We start from the raw sequence: 20889 nt of genomic DNA on the forward strand, positions 1-20889 counted from the left end.
GCCCCGGACATGCCCTCAAAAAGAGGACATGTCCGGGGAAATCCAGACGAATGGTAACCCTACATATGACCCATCCAGTCTGCCCATCCTCTGTAAATAGTGGCGTACCAAGGTGGGGGGCAGTGGGGGCAGCCCGCCCCAGGTGCACGCCTCTGGGGGGCTCTTCGTTTTCATGTTCCCTTTGCCCCGGAACAGGTTACTTCCTGTTCCGGGGCAGAGGGAGCATGAAAACGAAGAGCCGGCAGGCACGCGGCACCCCCCCCCCCCCCAGCGGCGTGCACCCGGGGGGTTCTTTTGCTGGGGGATTGGGGGTTCTTTTGCCGGGGGGGGCATCGCGCTGTTCCGGGGGCGCTGCACCCGGGGGGCGGGGCGCATTGGCGATCCGCCTTGGGTGTCAGCCCCCCTAGGAACGCCACTGTCTGTAACCCCTAACTCTTCCTTTTCCTAAGCGATCCCATGTGCTTATCCCATGCCTTCTTAAATTCTGACACAGTCCTAGACTCCACAACCTCCATCGGGAGGCCATTCCACGCTTCCACCACCCTTTCCGTAAAATAATACTTTCTTAGATTATTCCTAAGCCTATTCCCTCTTAACGTCATCGTATGCCCCCTCGTTCCAGAGCTCTCCTTCAGTTGAAAAAGGCTCACTTCCTGTACATTAATGCCCTTGAGATATTTAAACGTCTCTATCATGTCTCCTCTCTCCCAGCGTACACATGTCGAGGTTCATAAGCCTGTCCCTATATACGCTGGAAGGATTTAGTCAACCTGAATGGTTGACAGTATCTCTCAAATATATTTTAGCTCTAGACACTTGTGTGGGTTCTGTATTTTTTTTGGACATTAATATGAAAGTTTCAGGCAGAAAAATGTTCCGGCTTTGATGACAGCAATTCATGCATAACTGTCTTTCGGAAAGCCGAGCAAAAATGGAAAAGGATTTACAGCACAGAAGTAGCCCATTCACTGCCCCAGGTGAAATACTAATTCATTCTTTATTGCTGATGCACTGGGGTGACCTCATCCTGGTGACAGTCCATACAGATGATGTCATTGGCACCAGGCAGCCATCAATCAGGCCTACTCCACTGACTATTTGATTACAGAAGAGTTTTTGCTCTTATGGATCTCTAGACGGCCTTTGCTGTCCATCTTCTAATGAATTATGAGGGGTACTGCTGTGGGCAAACCTGATTATCTAATCAATAACCCAGAACAGCTGCTACCTTATAGGAATTCTGGATCGGGTTCTGACAGTATTTCAGAACCCTGCTTGCCACATCAGTAGGGAAAGAGAGGTACAAAGAGGAGAGGGTATTATTAATTGATGGGGTCCACAGCAGGGTCGGTGCTTGGGTCTCTGGTGCCCCCCTCCCCCTTGTCCAGCATCTCCTTTCTCTTTTCTCCACGCCCTCTTCTGCCACCCCATCCCCCTTTTCAGCCCAGTGCCTTAAAAAGTGAAGAACAAAATTTTTGTTTTGTTTTTTTACTCATAAGTACATAAGTAATGCCACACTGGGAAAAGACCAAGGATCCATCGAGCCCATATCCTGTCCATGACAGCGGCCAATCCAGGCCAAGGGCACCTGGCAAGCTTCCCAAACGTACAAACATTCTATACATGTTATTCCTGGAATTGTGGATTTTTTCCCAAGTCCATTTAGTAGCGGTTTATGGACTTGTCCTTTAGGAAACCGTCTAGCCCCTTTTTAAACTCTGCTAAGCTAACCGCCTTCACCACTTTCTCCGGCAACGAATTCCAGAGTTTAATTATACGTTGGGTGAAGAAAGATTTTCTCCGATTTGTTTTAAATTTACTACACTGTAGTTTCATCGCATGCCCCCTAGTCCTAGTATTTTTGGAAAGCGTGAACAGACGCTTCACATCCACCTGTTCCACATCCACCTGTACTCGATAGCTTTTTAATTTATTTGAAAGCTTCCCATATAATAAAATTATATATAAAAATAAAAATTATTGTAGCTGGTGGAAACAGAACTAATAAAAGTTATATTTTGTACTCCTTTTTCTACACAATACAGTAATACATGGCCAAATTTCAGTGAGGATATCCTGTTTACTGATGGGTTCATCTTAACTGTTGTTGCAATCTATCTTGGGAAGCCTGGTGTTATAAAGATTGGAAGGAAATTAAACTCTTCTTTCATTGGGATACATGAAGTCACATCTTCACCTCATCTCTTTTGTATAAATGGATTATTCCATTTTGAGCATGTTTCAGGGACGTGGTTTTCGTAAGTCAAAATAATAATATTTTCTTTCATGCAGATCTCTCATTTGCTTAAACATAACTAAATGGGCTATAAGCCCCTAATGCAGTCCATTGGTTTATCTTATACTATGCCAAAACCTGCCCCCCCACCACACCGCTGTAGTTGCTGCCGTCCCTGCCATCCCCCTCCCGCATACCACAAGACCCACACACTACACTCCTACTTTGAAGGGCCCGCCCGCCCTGGTGGTGAAGTGGCCGCTGCGGGGGCAGGGAAGAATCTCACTCTTTCCTGCCTGCTGCCGCTACTCCGTATCTGCTTTGCTCTTCTGCGCTGCGGGGCGGCACCACAGTGTTTAAAAAACGGCTGCTGAGAAGAGCAAAACAGAGATTGAATAGCAGCAGCAGGCAGGAAAGAGTGGGATTCTTTCCTGCCTCCACAGCCGGAGTCCACTACACCACCAGGTTGGGCCTTGGCCTTCAGCGGTAGTGGCCAGTGGAGCACAGCACAAGTGGTATGCATGGCAGTTTCTAGCACCCCTCGAATGTTGGCGCCCCTCTGCCATGCATACTCTGATTACCGTGTTCCACCGGACCTGGTTCTCAGCACGCTTCTATCATGGCAGCTTTGCTTTTAATGGTATGCACATTTTCCTATTTATCCTGCCCATGTGCCTAATTCCTGGGGAAAGCGGAGGAGTAGCCTAGCGATTAGAGTAATAGACTAAGAACCAGACAAGTCAGTGTTCAGATCCCACTGCTATACTTTTGGGCTCATTTTCGAAAGAGAAGGATGTCATCTTTCGACATAAATCGGAAAATGGACGTCTTTCTCCCAGGGACGTCCAAATCGGTATAATAGAAACCCAATTTAGGACGTCTCCAACTGCACTCCATTGTAAAGATGGCCAAAGTTCAAGGGGGTGGGTCGGAGGCGTAGCGAAGGCGGGACTTGGGCATATCTAACACTTGGACATCCTTGACTCATAATTGAAAAAAACAAGGACGTCTCTGATGAACACTTGGACGTTTTCACCCGGACGTGTTTTTCTTACGACTAAGGCACAAAAAGGTGCCCAAAATGACCAGATGACCACCGGAGAGAATCGGGGATGACCTCCCGTTACTCCCCCAGTGGTCACTAACCCCCTCCCACCCTCAAAAAACATCTTTCAAAATATGTCGTGTCATATTCAGGTCCATGACAGCGCATGCAGGTCCTGGGAGCAGTTTTAGTGGGTGCAGTGCACTTCAGGCAGGCGGACCCAGGCCTGTACCCCCCTACCTGTTACATTTGTGGAGGAAACAGCAAGCCCTCTAAAACCCACCACAAACTCACTGCATTCACATCTAGGTGCCCCCCTTCCCCCTTAAGGGCTATGGTAGTGGTGTACAGTTGTGGGTAGTGGGTTTTGGGGGGGCTCAGCACACAAGGTAAGGGAGCTATGTTCCTGAGAGCAATTTATGAAGTCCACTGCAGTGCCCCTTAGGTTGCCCGGTTGGTGTCCTGGCATGTCAGGGGGACTAGTGCACTACAAATGCTGGCTCCTCCCATACCCAAATGGCTTGCATTAGGACGTTTTTGACATGGACATCTTTGGTTTTGAAAATCGCCCAAAGTCAGAAACGTCCTTGTCTAGGGACGTCCAAATCTAGGGATGTCCAAATTTAAGGATTTGGATGTCCCTGATGGTATTTTCGAAAACGAAAGATGGACGTCCATCCTGTTTCGAAAATACAGGTTTCCCCGCCCCTGGATTTCGCTGTTTTGCAAGGACATCCAAATCGCAACTTGGACGTCCCTTTCGAAAATGCTTCTCCACCGCCACGTGACCTTGGGGAAGTCACTTAACCCTCCATTGCCTTGAGAGCAAACTTTAGATTGTGAGATCTCCAGGAGCAGAGAAATTTCTAGCATACCTGAATGTAAGATGCCTAGAACCATTACTCAAACAGGGTGAGCTAAATCCAAACATATATAAACTATACACATGGAGTCCCATTTTACATAGAATGCAAAGGTTAGAATTGAGAAATCAGGACATGCTCAGTCTAGTAACATTTTAGAAAAAGCTCTGGCAAAGCATGAGCCCCTTCCGCCAACTGTTGTGTAGGCAGTGAGGGCTCATGCGCGAAGCACAAGCTAATTGGTTAACATGCGGCAATGTAGCTGCATTAACAGATTAGCACAGGGCCTGCCCCCAGCGCAAAAAAAATAATTTTTTATGCTTTAGCGCGTGGGTAGCACATGATCATGCAAAAGTTACCACAGGATGCCTAACCAGGTTATCTATGTATCATCACACTTGTATCTCTAACTCTGAAATGGTGAAAGCCATGACGGAATAATGTAAGCCACATTGAGCCTGCAAATAGGTGGGAAAATGTGGGGTACAAATGCAGCAAAAAAATAAAATAAATAAATAAATAAATAAATAACCATGCCCCATGGTAAGGCATTCTTAGATGAAGTAAGCATGCGTTAGTGCTTACCGCAGCTTAGAAAAAGGAACCCATAAGCACATATGTATAGAATACTTCTTAAGCAGAACTTTGGCATTTATGCATGCACATTAATTGAAACAATGAAAAGGAGTGTTCTAATCGAGAAAAAGTAGTGGAAACCATGTAAAAACTACTCAAAAAATCTTGATCATCAACAGGGAAAACTCTCTGAAGTAAATCTAGCTTCCCTTCAACACTGTGCTAGCTCTGTGTCAGTTAAGTACTGGAGATGCTGATTCGGGGTTCCTTTTACTAAGGTGCGCTGAAAAATGGCTTGTGGTAGTGTAGGCACGTGTTTTGGGCACGCGCAGATTCATTTTTTAGCGTGCCTGCGAAAACTGCCTTTTTTAACATTTTTGCTGAAAATGGACGTGTGGCAAAATCAAAACTGCCGCACGTCCATTTTGGGTCTGAGACCTTACCGCCAGCCATTGACCTAGCTGTAAAGTCTCACATGGTAACCGGGCGGTAATGACCTACGTGCGTCAAATGCCACTTGGCGCGCATCCGATACGTATGTCCAAAACTAAAAATTATTTTTTTGGACGCGTGTATCAGACACGCGCCAAAAATGAGATCACTGCAAGAGTCACGCGGTAGCCGGGCAGGAACTCCTTTTTGGGGCATGTTGGGCATGCGTAGACACTTACGTGGCTTAGTAAAAAGACCCCTTTGACTTTTAAAATTCCTTTAAAGATTGTTTATAATAAAATAATTTTAAAAAGACATTATAGCATTGAAGACAGATGATCAGTACACATGCTGCAGATCTGGAATAGCTTTGGCCTCTAGGAGATTTTATATCTGATATAATTGCTATATGATGCCTCCAAGCTAGATTTACTTCAGGGAATTTTCCTTGTTGTTCAAGATTTTTTTAGTAGTTTTACGTGGAGGGGCATTTTCGAACGGCACCGGTCATCTCCATGGCCGGCCATCTCCGGGGCCGGCTCCACCAGTGGGCGGAGCCAACCGTATTTTCGAAAAAAGATGGCCGGCCATCTTTTTTTTCGATAATACAGTTGGGGCCACCCAAATGTCAGAGATGGCCGGGTTTGAGATGGCCAGCCTTGGTTTTTGCCCATAATGGAAACCGAAGCCGGCCATCTCAAACCCAGCCAAATCCAAGGCATTTCATCATGGGAGGGGCCAGGATTCGTAGTGTACTGGTCCCCCTGACATGCCAGGACACCAACCGAGCACCCTAGGGGGCACTTCTAGAAAGTGAAAAAAAAATAAAAATAGCTCCCAGGTGCATAGCTCCCTTACCTTGGGTGCTGAGCCCCCCAACCCCCCTCCAAAACCCACTCCCCACAACTATATACACCACTACCATAGCCCTAAGGGGTAAAGGGGGGCACCTACATGTGGGTACAGTGGGTTTCAGGTGGGTTTTGAAGGGCTCCTATTTACCACCACAAGTATAACAGGTAGGGGGGGATGGGCCTGGGTCCGCCTGCCTGAAGTCCACTTCATCCACTAAAACTGCTCCAGGCACCTGTATACTGCTGCAGTGGACCTGAGTATGACATTTGAGGCTGGCAAAAAAAAATTTTTAAGTTGTTTTTTGTTTTTTTGTTTTTTAGAGTGGGAGGGGATTAGTGATCCCCGATTCCCTCCGGTGGTCATCTGGTCAGTTCAGGCAGTTTTTTGGGACTTGAACCTGAAAAAAAAGGGACCAAGTAAAGTCGGCCAAATGCTCGTCAAGGCCGGCTTTATTTTTTCCATTATTGGGCGAAGCTGGCCATCTCAACGCACGCCCCTGTCCCGCCCCCGCTACCCTACCGAAACACCCCCTTGAAGTTTGGCCGGCTCCACGATGGAAAGCAGTTGGCGCCGACCAAAATCGGCTTTCGATTATACCAATTTGGCCGGCTTTAGGAGATCGCCGGTCATCTCCCGATTTGTGAGGCGGTTAGCTTGGCAGAGTTTAAAAAGGGGTTAGATGGTTTCCTAAAGGACAAGTCCATAAACCACTACTAAATGGACTTGGGAAAAATCCATAATTCTAGGAATAACATGTATAGAATGTTTGTACGTTTGGGAAGCTTGCCAGGTGCCCTTGGCCTGGATTGGCCGCTGTCGTGGACAGGATGCTGGGCTCGATGGACCCTTGGTCTTTTCCCAGTGTGGCATTACTTATGTACTTATGTATGTATCGGAAGATGGCCGGTGATCTCCTTCGAAAATGAGCTGGATAGTGTCCACTACTTTTTCTTGATTAGAACACTCCTTTTCATTGTTTCAATTTCTTATTTGGGAGTGGCATGTTTTCCCTTGTTGTTGTTTTTTTTATTTATTTATTTATTTGTTACATTTGTATCCCACATTTTTGAGGATGTATGCACATTAATGCCACTATTCTAATCAATTATGTGCATAATATGTTATAGAATTATCCCCAGTGTGTCCAGTGAGTCATGCTCAAAAGAGATCAATTTAAGAGAATAAAGAAACAACCATGAAAAGAAGCGGAAAGACAATCGCCACTCTGTGGTGATGGTTAAAATACCTCTGCCCTTTTCCTTTTCTTGCGTTCTTCTGTGACCTGGTCTTCTCCTATCAACACGCTCTGATATAAGGCTCCCCGGTCCAATCTACGGTAATGCTGAAAGCATGTTCTAGTCTTGAGCTTGGGAATTACAATTGCAAAGCCTCATATGGGCCAATGCCAGACTCGCAAAAATGTGAAAACTCTAATGAGGGGCTTTAGGACATTTCAGAGAGAAAAAAGAACGTTTTATCCTCCATTCAAATGCACTGCTGAGGGAAGTTTTAGCAGAGCATAATGAAAAAACAAACAAACAATATACACTGAAAAAAAAGGAACCTTCTACTACAGAACTGGCAGCTTCGCAACATTAGACAGCTCTGAAGAGAGATTTGAGAATAGAAAAAGATGTCTTAACTGTTCATTGAAATATATTCTACCAAGAATGCCTGACAGTGACACAAATGTTATTTCTATTGCCAAATGGAAAGGAGTTGAGTTGACAGCTCTGAAAGCTGCAAATACTGTATCATGAAATCTGAATTTTATGGGAAATAACACAAAATGTGTTCTTGTTCGCAAAAATATTTCTCGTTTTTATCCTTCAGACTGAGGAGATACGAAGGCGGTAGAACGAGAGGGCATGAAATGAGATTGAAGGGGGGCAGACTCAAGAAAAATGTCAGGAAGTATTTTTTCACGGAGAGAGTAGTGGATGCTTGGAATGCCCTCCCGCGGGAGGTGGTGGAGATGAAAACGGTAACGGAATTCAAACATGCGTGGGATAAACATAAAGGAAACCTGTTCGGAAGGAAGGGATCCTCAGGAGCTTAGCGGAGATTGGATGGCAGAGGCGGGGCTGGAGGTTGGGAGGCGGGGATAGTGCTGGGCAGACTTGTACGGTCTGTGCCCTGAAAAAGACAGGTACAAATCAAGGTAAGGTATACACAAAAAAGTGGGCAGACTGGATGGACCGTGCAGGTCCTTTTCTGCCGTCATCTACTATGTTACTATGTAGGACAACGTGAGATTTTTTTTACTTCTCGAGATTAGAATGTTTCCCATTCAGCACAGTGGCAGAGCTCGAGAGCGAGAGATGGTGGGGGTTCAAATTCCGCTGCTACCACTGACGTCTCTTGTGATTTTGGGTCAAGTCACTTTACTTCTACTACTATTTAACATTTCTAGAGCGCTACAAAGTGTACGCAGCGCTGTACAAACACAGAAGAAAGACAGTCCCTGCTCAAAGAGCTTACAATCTAATAGACAAAAAGTAAAGCATTTAAATTTAAAATATTTAAGCAGTCAAGCACAAGAGAACAGTCACAGAAGGACTGAAGATGTTGAAGGGTGGTCAGTGTGATTAGGTGTTTCTCTTGTTCCCTCAAGTTGTTCTGTAGTATGTGTGTATCTTTCTATATCTATATATATATATATCTGGAAAAGGAACGGATGCTGACCGGTTAAACAGGATATATCCGGCTATCCGCCGATATTTAGTGGGGAATAACCAGCTATCTCTCGCTGAATATTCCTGGTTAGCAGCTAGTGGATAGGCAGCTATATCATGCGATATAACCGCCCATTTGCCAATTTTTAAAACGGGTTTAGTGACATATTCGGCCACATAAAACCCTGGAATATCTTTGGCCGGTTTGAAGATTAACCGGCCACGTCTGAACATTGACATAGCCGGTTATCTTCAAACCACCCAAACGTAAACTGGATATTCGATACCGGACACCAGAAATGGCCCGGAATTGAAAATCCAGGCTTAGCGCAGTCTAACTCCTCCGGTCTGAATATTGGCCCCAGAGTATATAGATATACATATTAGTTCCAGCACATTTCCAAAGCTGGCTGTCACTTCCTGCCATGCATTCTGCACTATCGGATAGGTCAGGCCTGCATGTGACCCTTTCCCTCCAATCACTGGAGTCCTGGCAGATGCTGGACACATGGGATGGGGAAGGGCAGGAGGGATGCTGAACACCGAGAGGAGCTACAAACTTCAGCGGGCAACTGTTCTTTGAAGATAATATAATCATTAATCACCAACATCTCCTACTAAATAATGATTAAAACGGTTGGATCTTCAGAAGGTACGCTTAACTGAAAACATCACCACGCTTCCTCAGAGATCTGGAAATTTATTTCTTATCACACCTTGTCATCTGGGGTGGGTTTATTGAGGATAAGGAGAGAGAAGAAATCTTGGTAAAGTGCTTTTATAACACAAACAGGTTTATCCTTTCTAAGGTGAATGGGGAGTTCATAACTGTCACTTTTAGCTTGCCTTATTAGGAACTGCACAGGAATGTAGCTGATTGAACATTGTTACATTGCAGTTGGGGGGGGGGGGGCCCACAGCTCTGCCTGCATACAAATAGCAACAGGCGGACAGGCTGCTGGGAGTACTTCTACACATTTTGAGAGGATTAATTCAATGAAGGGAATAAAGCTTGTGGGGATAAATGATACACACAAACTGAATGGAGATGAGCTGGATCAGAATAAGGGATTTGGAAAACCTGCTCCCCATAAGTTTAAGGGAGGGGGAGACTGGTGGCATGGTTCGGAATTCACTGTGGGAAAAGGAAAGTTTGCTTTGTGCTGAATTATCTTTGATGGGTCTAGCTGAGAGGGTGAACAGCCATCTTGTGGAGAAACCGTTACTGGTGGTTGTACAACCCTGTAATAATAACCCCAGCAGGTAGAGTACCCTTTAGAAGCTCTCCTGAAGACAGGAAGAATGACAGCCCTTGGGAGCATTGCTAAACGCAAGAAGGCCTTTGGGAGCAGCTCAGGGCAGAATAAAATGGCCTGCAGGTGCACTATTGGTGCCTACCGCTAGGAAGAGTAGAGGTAGCCCTGTAAGTGGAGACCCTGGTACTGGTGGTTGCAGAGCCCTGTTAAGGGCTAGTAAGCCTGAGCCCTGGCAGGGAGAAACCCATAGGCTCCTTGAGGGTCAAGGCCTCTGGGGTGCAATCGGCACTAAAGGCCCGTCGAGGGAGAAGGTCTCTGGGGTGTGATTAGTACTAGGGGCCCTGTGAGGGAGAATGCGCCATAGGTGTGGCTAGCACTAGGAGCCCAGTGGAGGAGGACAACTCCTGGGAGGACAGCTGGTCAGCCCAAGAAGTCTCTAGCAGAATGGTGAGACCAGAGGGGACTGGGATAGGGTGGATTTACAAGGAGAGGAGGGACCTAGGCAACACAGCCATGCTCACACACAGACTTAATTAAGAAACTGGGAAGGGCTTACAGCTATTATCTTGACAATCAAGACTTTGAAATGAAGAGTGTGTAATGATAACTATTTGGGTGGTGAGGTTTTGACAGGACGAAGCCCCTGAGGAAGCTTACCAAAGTGAAACGGTGGCCCCATTGGGCATGAGAGAAGATAAGTGCTAGTCTTTTATTTGACATTGCATATCACCCGATTCACTGGTGTCAATTTACCAGTGTTTTTTGAAAATGTTTTGAAATACTGTGCATGACATGGGTAGCACATTTCATATATAAAAGAAGAGGGAGATTTTTGGGGACCAATGAAAGAGAACCGTTCTGTTATTCAGTTAATATGAACAAGACCTTTTTTTATAGGTTTCTGAGGTCTCATTTCTCCCATTAAAATAGAAGAGGGTCACTTGCTTCAGCACCAGTTAATTTTTGTTATACTTGTATATTTATACCACCTGTAAAGGTTTCAACAAAGATAAAGGCAAACCCCAAAACAGCGAATTACAATAATGAAATAAAGGAGACACCAAAGATTTTTTTTTTGTTACATTTGTACCCCGCGCTTTCCCACTCATGGCAGGCTCAATGCAGCTTAGATTGAAGTACTGTTCTAAAACTCTCACTAGAAAGTAGGTCCTTCCATCTACAAAACAACTTAGCTTAAAAAAAGATCCTTTTCACCAAAGTTTCTATATGTGACTGAAACAACAAGGTAGAGTCCGTTATAGTACCTAGATACTTAATCTCAATTTGAATCAGAACAGTATCATCACCTGTCTTAAATCAACTGGAAACTCCACTGGGGAGGAATATGAAAGCACTAACGCTTGTGTTTTAGAGACATTCAGGGGCCATTTTACTGAGCCATGTAGGCGCCTACATGAGCCCAATGCGCATCAAGTTTGAGTTACCACCCGGCTAGCTCGTGGCCCTTGCGGTAATTTCATTTTTGACGCACGTCCGCTACATGCGCTGGAAAATATTTATATTCTCTGGCGCACGGGCGGTAATTGGCATTTTACACGCATAGATCATTACCGCCTGGTTACCACGTGAGTCCTTACCGCTAGGTCAATGGCTGGCGGTAACGTCTCAGACCCGAAATGGTCGCGTGGCAATTTTCATTTTGCCGCACGTCCATTTTAGGCCCAAATTTTTAAAATGGCATTTTTTTACTTGTGCACTGAAAAATGATTCTGCACGCGCTGACACTACCACAGGCCATTTTTCAGCGTGCCTTTGTAAATGGGCCCCTCAGTTTCAATCTGTTAGCATTCGTCCAAGTATTAATAGTCTGCAGAGAAAATGGCAAAAATTCCAATGTTTTATCAGAAGAACCAGAGACAGGGGGAAAACTGAATGTCATCAGCATTGATCTTATCTGAAGAATAGGATGATCCTCCACACACCGCCAAGGACACTAAGGTCCTCCCAAGGACTTTCACTAGCTACACCCTCTCCAAAAGACATTACACGATATCTATGGGATATCCTAGAAACCCAACTGGCCTGTGGACCCCGAGTACCTCTAAAATAGACCTCATGCATATGCATGGTGGAAATCTTGTAAAGCAAGCCAAACCACCACAAGGGTGGAGGTACACAAATTCCTACGAAAAGTAGAATCTGAGGAAAGGGGGAGTAGGAGGAGTAGGCTCTTGAACAACACCAGTAGGCGACGTAGATAGGAACAATCGACTCGAGTGTATATTTAAATAAAGAGATTGTTCCTATCTACGTCGCCTACTGGTGTTGTTCAAGAGCCTACTCCTCCTACTCTCCCTTTCCTCGGAAATCTTGTAAAGCCAACTGGGTTGTGGCCTTCAGGGACCATGGTTGCCCACCCCTGCTCTACAGCATCCATAACATCTGGCAGCTCTGGGGAGTAGGAGCATATTCTGGGAATCTCCCATATAGCCATGCACAGGTTTGCCACTTTTAATTGCATTTCTCTTGTCTTGATGAATCTTGGTAAATTTTGAAGTTGACGTGCATACTTCCCTTTTTCTGATACTCCTGAAGTTGAGGTGTGGCTTCTGCGTGTTTCTCAATTCAAGAAACACAAGGACGTAAAATTAGGCCAGATTTGCTAAACTGAAGCTCTACAGAGTGACTTTAGTCGACCAAAATTGAGCTGGTTGAGGTACCCGCTGCTTCAAATAATTGTTCCCACAAGGAAAAATCAGGGTAATGTTTGAGGTTTAAGTTTAAGAATACCTCAAAAGTATTATACTCTTTCCTCTTGTCAGCAGTTAGCTTGTCTTCAGTTATTCCTCTAAATACTATGGGCTGTGTTTTACAAAGGCGCGCTATAGGCGCATTAGCGGTTTTAACACGCGTTAATTGATTTGATTACTTTATTTTTTGTCTATTAGATTGTAAGCTCTTTGAGCAGGGACTGTCTTTCTTCTATGTTTGTGCAGCGCTGCGTACGCCTTGTAGCGCTATAGAAATGCTAAATAGTAGTAGTAGTAGTAGTGATACCCGCAAGCGAGCCTTCTCCGGAGTAGCCCCCACACTCTGAAATGCATTGCCTGAAAGGCTCTGCTTAACACAAGACTACCTCTACTTCAGGAAGCAGGTGAAAGCTTGGCTCTTCAACCAAGCCTTTAACAGAAGAAGTAACTAACTTGCTAGTCATTGACTCGGGCTGCACATACTGCAGTGGGACATGTTTATCCACTCCTACCCTAGCTGAGATAATATTTAACCATCTCTCTGACCTCATGTGCAACTTTCTTCAAATCAATCACCTTACTTTCTAATTCTTCCTACTTTCTTACTCATCTATATGTTACAACTTTGCCTTACCCTTCACTACCAAATATAATGTTCTAGTACATTTTATGTTGTCATTGCAAGTAGTATACCACGCCATACTTTGTATTGTTGTCCGAATATTTTTACTGCTCTAATTGCCTATTGCTCTTGTTTGATCTATTCTTACTGTACACCGCGCCTTGAGTGGATTTCTTCAAAAAGGCAGTAAATAAATCCTAATAAATAAAATAAATATACATTAACACAAGCCCTGCCAACAGTTTACGAAGAGAAAGCATATATTTGTAGCAGATTGTTCTGAATTGACAATATTTGTGGCAGACTGTTCTGTATTGAGAATATTTGTGGCAGTGTGTGTTAATGTGTTTAGTTAAATAAAGAAAAGTAAAGAGAGGAAAAAGGAATGAATCGGGCTGACTTGCAAGTCCCTTGACATAGTTTCACAAGCTGTAACAATAGCGGCTATATGCCAACACTCAATTATTCAATTGTTACCTCTCCAGACATTTACACCCATCGTAAATCTTACTGCTTTCTCTTCACGGCCTGCCTTTAAGGTTATGGACGCTTTTTTTTTTTTTTTAAATATGTATTATCACTTCAGCTAAACCAATAAATATGTACGCAGTATATCAAAATAATGGTGTGATAAAGTTAGGGAGCAGAGATAAAATATATGATGCGTTCGGGGATTCTTTGGCCAGTGGAAGCTCATCACAGTTGTGATAGCTTGAGATGACAACGTAAATTTGAAGAGATGCATACACAGGGATTTATGGAGCTAGGAATTCTACCGCTAACACATTGACCTGCCTGGTTTTTAGAACTTTGTAACTTTCCTGTAAATATGCATATAATATCGCAACAGTACGAACCGGAGGACTGCATGGAGTGCAGTGTGTTTTTTCTAGCGAAAAAGATGCCAGTACTCAAATGCTAGGCCACCCTTCAGGGGTGAGGTGATCACTGAGGGACCCACCCCATAATAGCCAGGCCCCCTGCAACCAGTCAAAGAATCGATGACAAGGCAGAATTGGTGTGTAGAGCCTGAGCTCTATCATTAAAACTTGGGGTCCATGCAGGGGTGTGCTGGTAAATTGTTAACAGGGGGCTCTCTCTCGCCAGCAAAGTAAAAGAGAATTCAGGAGGGGCCCAAGCCCACATTTGTTAAAGTAGCCATGGAGAACCGGCTCCCAAAATTCTTAAAAACTTAACAAACAGCTCTCGAGAGTCTGTGAGAGCCTGCTCCAGCACACCACTGGGTCCATGGGTCAATTTTAGCAGACGATTGAAAAGGTGCAGTACCCCCAAGTACCCCCTCAAAAAAAGCCCCGATGGAGTGTAAAAGCATAGATCATCACAAGAGATGGTTCGAGAATACAGCCATAGAGCTTCTGTGGATATTCCAGTGGTCTTTGTATTCATCACCGTCTGCTGTGTGTGTGTGTGTGGGGGGGGGGGGGGGGGGAGGTTCCATTTAATATTACATACTACACCCTGATTTCCTGTGGTGAAATTTTCAAGATTCTGCAGCAAGTCTGCAAATTCTGTAGCATTTATGTGTTATAGTACTATACATTTGCATATATTTTTTAAAATAAATAATCATAGAAAACATTTTAAGATTATAAAATTGTCATGCCTGGCATTCCTTGTGTGTCCAGTCAGTATATTTGGCACTGTATTGGAGGGAAAGAGTTTTAGGGTCCCTTTTACTAAACAGGGTTAAGCCCTTAACATCCAGCGCATGGCTACAGGCTACAGCAAAACACATTAAAAGAATTTTTTCTGTTAGCGTCAAGCTCCATCTCTGGCCGTCTTCAAATCTAAGCTAAAAGCCCACCTTTTTGATGCTGCTTTTAACTCCTAACCCTTATTTTATAATCCTCACTTTAATATTCCCTTATCTCTTGTTTGTCCTGTTTGTCTGTCCTAATTAGATTGTAAGCTCTGCCGAGCACAGACTGTCTCTTCATGTTCAAGTGTACAGCGCTGCGTACGTCTAGTAGCGCTATAGAAATGATAAGTAGTAGTAGCAGTATTTGAGATTCTGTATGGAATCTTGTTACTCTTTGGGATTCTGGAATCTTGCTATTCTTTGAGATTCTGCATGGAATCTTGCTACTCTTTGGGATTCCGGAATCTTGCTACTCTTTATCTTTATCCCTTATTTGTCCTGTTTTTCTGCCCTGATTAGATTGTAAGCTCTGCCGAGCAGGGACTGTCTCTTCATGTTCAAGTGTACAGCGCTGCGTACGTCTAGTAGTGCTTTAGAAATGATAAGTAGTAGTAGTAGTAGTAGATGACACCTAGATCCCTTTCCTGGTCGGCAACTCCTAATGTGGAACTTTGCATCAGGTAACTATAGATTGGGTTCCTCTTTCCCACATGCATCATTTTGCACTTGCTCACATGAAACGTCGTCTGCCATTTGGATACCCAGTCTCCCAGACATCCAGGATGAGATGTTCAAAGATTGCGGCATATTTTACAAAAGGTTCACTGAACATGGGGCCTTTTGTGAAATATGTATAATGTCACAGGAAGGATACCTGTTTTTGGTGGCATGTACTTTAAGAACAGCCATTTTATAAAAATGAAACGACTCATGACTTTGTACACAAGTATCAGCACTTCCGTATGCAAGCATCAGAATCTGAAAAATCACATGTCTAAGAAAGTCAATTAAGAAGCCAAGCTCTAAGACTCAATATTTTTGTTGTCGGAGGTGGTTTTGTACACCAGAGGGATGGACAACATTCTCCACTCAATGAATCCTCCAAATCCGAGGTCCAAGTGAGCTGTTCGTTGACAGTTATACGTGTCTTGGAGAGATGTAAATTCTAACATCAACATTTTAAAAAATATATTGGTAATTCCATTGCAGAAAATGGAAAAATATACGTATAATTTTATAGTCTGCCCATCCCACACCCAGACCATGCCCCCTTCAAATCAGTGTGTGCAGGACTACACATATATGAGGTACCTCTTCTGAAATCAAATCTGTGTTTCCGGTGATGCGGTCCTGGGGCGGAAGTCCGGCCGATTCCCACGCGGTGCGCAGCCTGAGATAACATTATTATTGTGGTTCCTCCTGACGAAGGAGACGAAATGCCGATCAGCATCGAGGAACTGGCATAGAGAGATGTTTTCAAACTTGGATACACGCTCCTAGCCTCCATTTTGAGTGGGTTTTGGACATTTTCAGCGATATTTACTCTCAACAAATAACATCACTGTGGTTGGCAGCACAGTCCAACCCCACATACATTTGTTTTGATCGATGCTTTAATGGAACAATGAACAATAGATCACGTGGGTTTCTTTTAGAACCCACGTATATTATGGAAGTAATGATTGAGTACTTGGCATCAGATTAAATTTGTTTTCATGACTTGATGTACTGGTCTTGAGAGAATCACTGATAACCACACATTGTTGTGTATAAATATATGGATGGCAGTAACGTAAGGATATTCAAGTGAAACCATGTTATACAATATATGTAATGGTGAATATATGTAATTGTGTATGAGTGACTGATATATTTATTGTTAATAAAATAAAAGATTGTTTATAAGTTCTGGAGTCTTTAGTGGAGATACATATAATAACTGACTCCGGTTTTTTAACAAAGAACCCTATAGAATATTGGTTGTTTAGTTTCATCAACAATGACAGCCTTGGACTAGGGTTGGAACCAATGCCATGGAAACATGCAATTTTAAAAACTCTTTGAAGAAGGCCACAACAGATCCATCCATTCCATCAAACTATCGACCAGTATCCAATCTTTCATTTCTAGCCAAACTTATTGAGAATATAGCATTTGTACAACTAACATCTTTTATAGATCACATTTGAATTTTACTTCTTCATCAATCAGGATTTCGATCCAGTCATAGTACTGAGACATTCATCACTGCGTTTCTTAGTGAAGTTCATTCGATAGTAGACAGTGGCTGCATAGTGCTGATATTGTCTTTAGACCTGTCAGCCGCCTTTGACTTAGTTGACCATACTTTGCTTATAAAACAAAGGATTGGCATCACAGGACAGGTACTACAGTGGTTTAAATTTCACAGAACCGCTTATTTGCAGTCGCTGCTAATATATTTTCTTTATTTATTGGTTACATTTGTATCCCACATTTCCCCACCTATTTGCAGGCTCAATGTGGCTTACATAGAACCGTAAAGGCGATCGCCAAGTCCGGTATGGAAACAAATACAATTTTAACTGTAAACCGCTTTGATTTGGTCACAACTAAGTGGTCTAGTAAACTCAATAAACGATAAACTTCGCCAGACGAGACTTTTTTCTTTACACTGCGGTGTGCCACAGGGTTCTGTTTTGCAACATTTTTCTTAGCCCACTAAGATCTGTTATCCGAGACTTTATTAGTGCTTTCTATTATGCAGATAACATTTTATTCATACATTACACTGCCTTTTCTGGCACTGATCTCAATCCACTCCAGGGGCTGCATTCACATCCTTAATCTGGACAAAACCTCTGGATCCTGGCTAACTCTGAACACCCATCATTATTTCTTTTTCTGTTTGTCAAATCAGTTCCAGTTGTACGCTCTTTTCAATATCTGTGTGACCATAGATGACCAATTATCTTTCTCAACCCATATTTCCTTACTGGCAAAAAAAAAGGGATTTTTCATTCGGAGACAATTGCATTCAGTTAGACATTATTTTAATGGCGCGTCCTTCCATACATTACTCCAAGCTTTACTTACATCACAGCTTGATTACTGTAATTCCATCTACACAAGAATAACTTTGAATACTATAAACAACTTCAAGCTCTACAGAATGCAGCTATCCATCTTCGTTGCCATGCCTGCCAATTTGATGCAGTGTCACCTCCACTCATGCGTTATCACTGGCTTCCCATTCAATTCAGAATTTGGTTTCAAATTTTAGTTCTTGTTCATAAGACATTCCATACTGCAGCTCCTCTTTCTTTATCCCCTTTAATTACATTATATAAACCAAAAAGGTTGCTCCGATCTCTATATGAATGTCGACTTACCCTTCCAGTACCATCAGTAGCTAGATATGTTAGTATCTGCACCAGTGCTTTTTTCTTTGTAGCGCCAACGTTATGAAACGCTCTCCTTGAACCACTTCGGGCAGAACCCGAACACAAAAATTCAGAACGTTTTTGATAGAAATCAAACAAAATGAAACATGGACAAGAAAATAAGATGATACCTTTTTTATTGGACATAACTTAATACATTTCTTGATTAGCTTTCGAAGGTTGCCCTTCTTCATCAGATCGGAAATCATAATCAAGAAATGTATTAAGTTATGTCCAATAAAAAAGGTATCATCTTATTTTCTTTTCCATGTTTTATTTTGTTTGATTTCTATTGATAACCTTTAAGAGTGGACTAACATGGCTACCACACCTCTCTACTTAGGACGTTTTTGGAAACCCTTCTCTACACTCTAGCTTTTGAACAAATGACGACTGAAACTCAAGGAAGGTAGGATCACTGCACGGTGACAGCTCATATACTTCTACCCTGAATGAATGGACTTTAGACTGTTACCCCTGGATTCTATATAATGCGACTTAAATTGCGTGCGCCAATCCAGTCGTATTCTGGATTTGTACATGCAACTTAATTACATAACAAGCCAATCAGTGCTGATAAATGCAACTTAACAAGCAATTACTGACATTACTTGACATTAGAATTTGCATGCACAACCATCTAAGCGTGTTCTATAACGTGCTGCGCACAAATTCTAAGTTGCACAGTTGAAAAGGGGGCATGGCCATGGGTGTGGCATGAGCAGGTCATGGACGTATCTAAAATCTATGCGCATTGTTATAGCATACACCTGCTCCACGCTTAATTTGGGCGTTGGTATTTACACCAAGTTTTACTTGAATCAACTGCCCACGACTAAATTTAGTCAGGCGGATAGGCGCATATTCTATAAACCATGCAGAATATTAGGCATATTCTATAAAATTTAGACGTACTTTATCGAATACGCCTAGGAGGTTTTTTTCCACGTGGAATTTTCAGGTGCTATATATAGAATCTGGCCCTTTGTACTGGCACACAAGCTTTTATTTCTGAATGAATGTGCTTTAGATTGTTAGTGGCATTTGATTGTGCTTATTTGATGGATGTGTGGTTAGCTCTGGTTTGAATGATTAGATACTTTTAACTATATTTAGACTGGAGTTCTTTCCTTTTCCTTTTTAGCTTTCTTTTTATTATTGTAAACTATTCTGAAATGCTTATCAAGCACAGTATATCAAAACACAATAAACCAGGCATGAGAGGCTCCTGTGCCAGGCTGTCCAGTGATATTCAGCATTACATTACAATACATTTCTGAATTATATCCCGCTATCACCTCACAGTTCTAAGCGGATCACAAACGGCCAAGAGGCCAGGACAATCCCTGTGAATTACAAAAACCTTACATACAATATCACAAACCTGATATTACTAATTTTCTTGTGAAATCAATTTCTTAAATAAACATGTTTTGAGCTTCCTTCTAAGTATAAGATACTGTTGAGGAAATGAGTAAAATTTAACAAGATCCCTCCAAAGTCTTGCTGCTTGAAAAGCCAATGATTTTCTCAAAAATCGCCAATCGCTTCTTTCCCTTAACTGAAGGGAAGGCAAAAACCATGATATTGCCAACTCTTCTAAGTCTAGAGACAGAACCAAAGCAAAAAGTGCCGCTGAATACCCCCTCTAACCACTGGCTATGTTAACTGCATAAGGTGCGTGGAGGAGTGGCCTAGTGGTTAGATTATCCATCTTGACATCCAAAGGTGGCCAGTTCAAATCCCACTGCTGCTCCTTGCGATCTTGGGCAAGTCACTTAACCCTCCATTGCCTCAGGTACAAAATTAGAGTGTGAGCCCTCTAGGGACAGAGAAATACCCAGTGTACCTGAATGCAGTGGCGTAGCAGGGGGGGCTGCCACCCGGGGCGGTTCGCCGTTGCACCCCCCTCCCCCCCCGACGACCAGCTCACGCACCCTACCTTTAAAAAGAATACCGGGAGTCGCGCCTGCCCTGCACGTACAAGAAATGTGGACCGTCGGCTCTTCTCTCGCTCTGTCCTGCCCTTGCAGAAATAGGAAGTTGCATCAGCGGAGGGCGGGACAGAGCTAGGGAAGAGCCGACGGTCCACATTTCTTGTACGTACAGGGCAGGCGCGACTTCCGATATTCTTTTTAAAGGTAGGCTTGGGGGGGTGTCGATTCGCCGAGGGGGGGGGGGAGCTGGCAGGGAGCACCCCCTCCCGAGCTGACACCCGGGGCGGACCGCCCCTCCCGCCCCCCCCCCCTTGCTACGCCACTGCCTGAATGTAACTCACCTAGAGCTTCTACAGAAAAGGTGTGAGCAAAATCCAAACAAATAAATAAAAGGGAGCCATCCAAATTGGATCACATAAAACACAGTTCTATTGGCCATAATTGGTGGACCCTCCGCACACTCTTGTATATTCAATGATATGCCTGGATATTGCCAGCATTGAATATTAGGGCATAACACCAGCAACGGCCAAAAAAAACCCCCAAACAAACGCTAACCATCACTGACTGAATATTTACCTCAAATTATTTTTCTAAAA

General features: G+C 43.5%; 1 protein-coding gene across 1 annotated transcript in view; it reads right to left on the reverse strand.

Annotated features, from left to right (window-relative positions):
* PLXNA4 (plexin A4) overlaps positions 1 to 20889 on the reverse strand; it is a 944413-nt gene that overhangs the window by 285809 nt on the left and 637715 nt on the right.

This window comes from Microcaecilia unicolor, chromosome 10, assembly GCF_901765095.1.
Source record: "Microcaecilia unicolor chromosome 10, aMicUni1.1, whole genome shotgun sequence".
In the NCBI taxonomy this organism is placed as follows: Eukaryota; Metazoa; Chordata; class Amphibia; order Gymnophiona; family Siphonopidae; genus Microcaecilia; species Microcaecilia unicolor.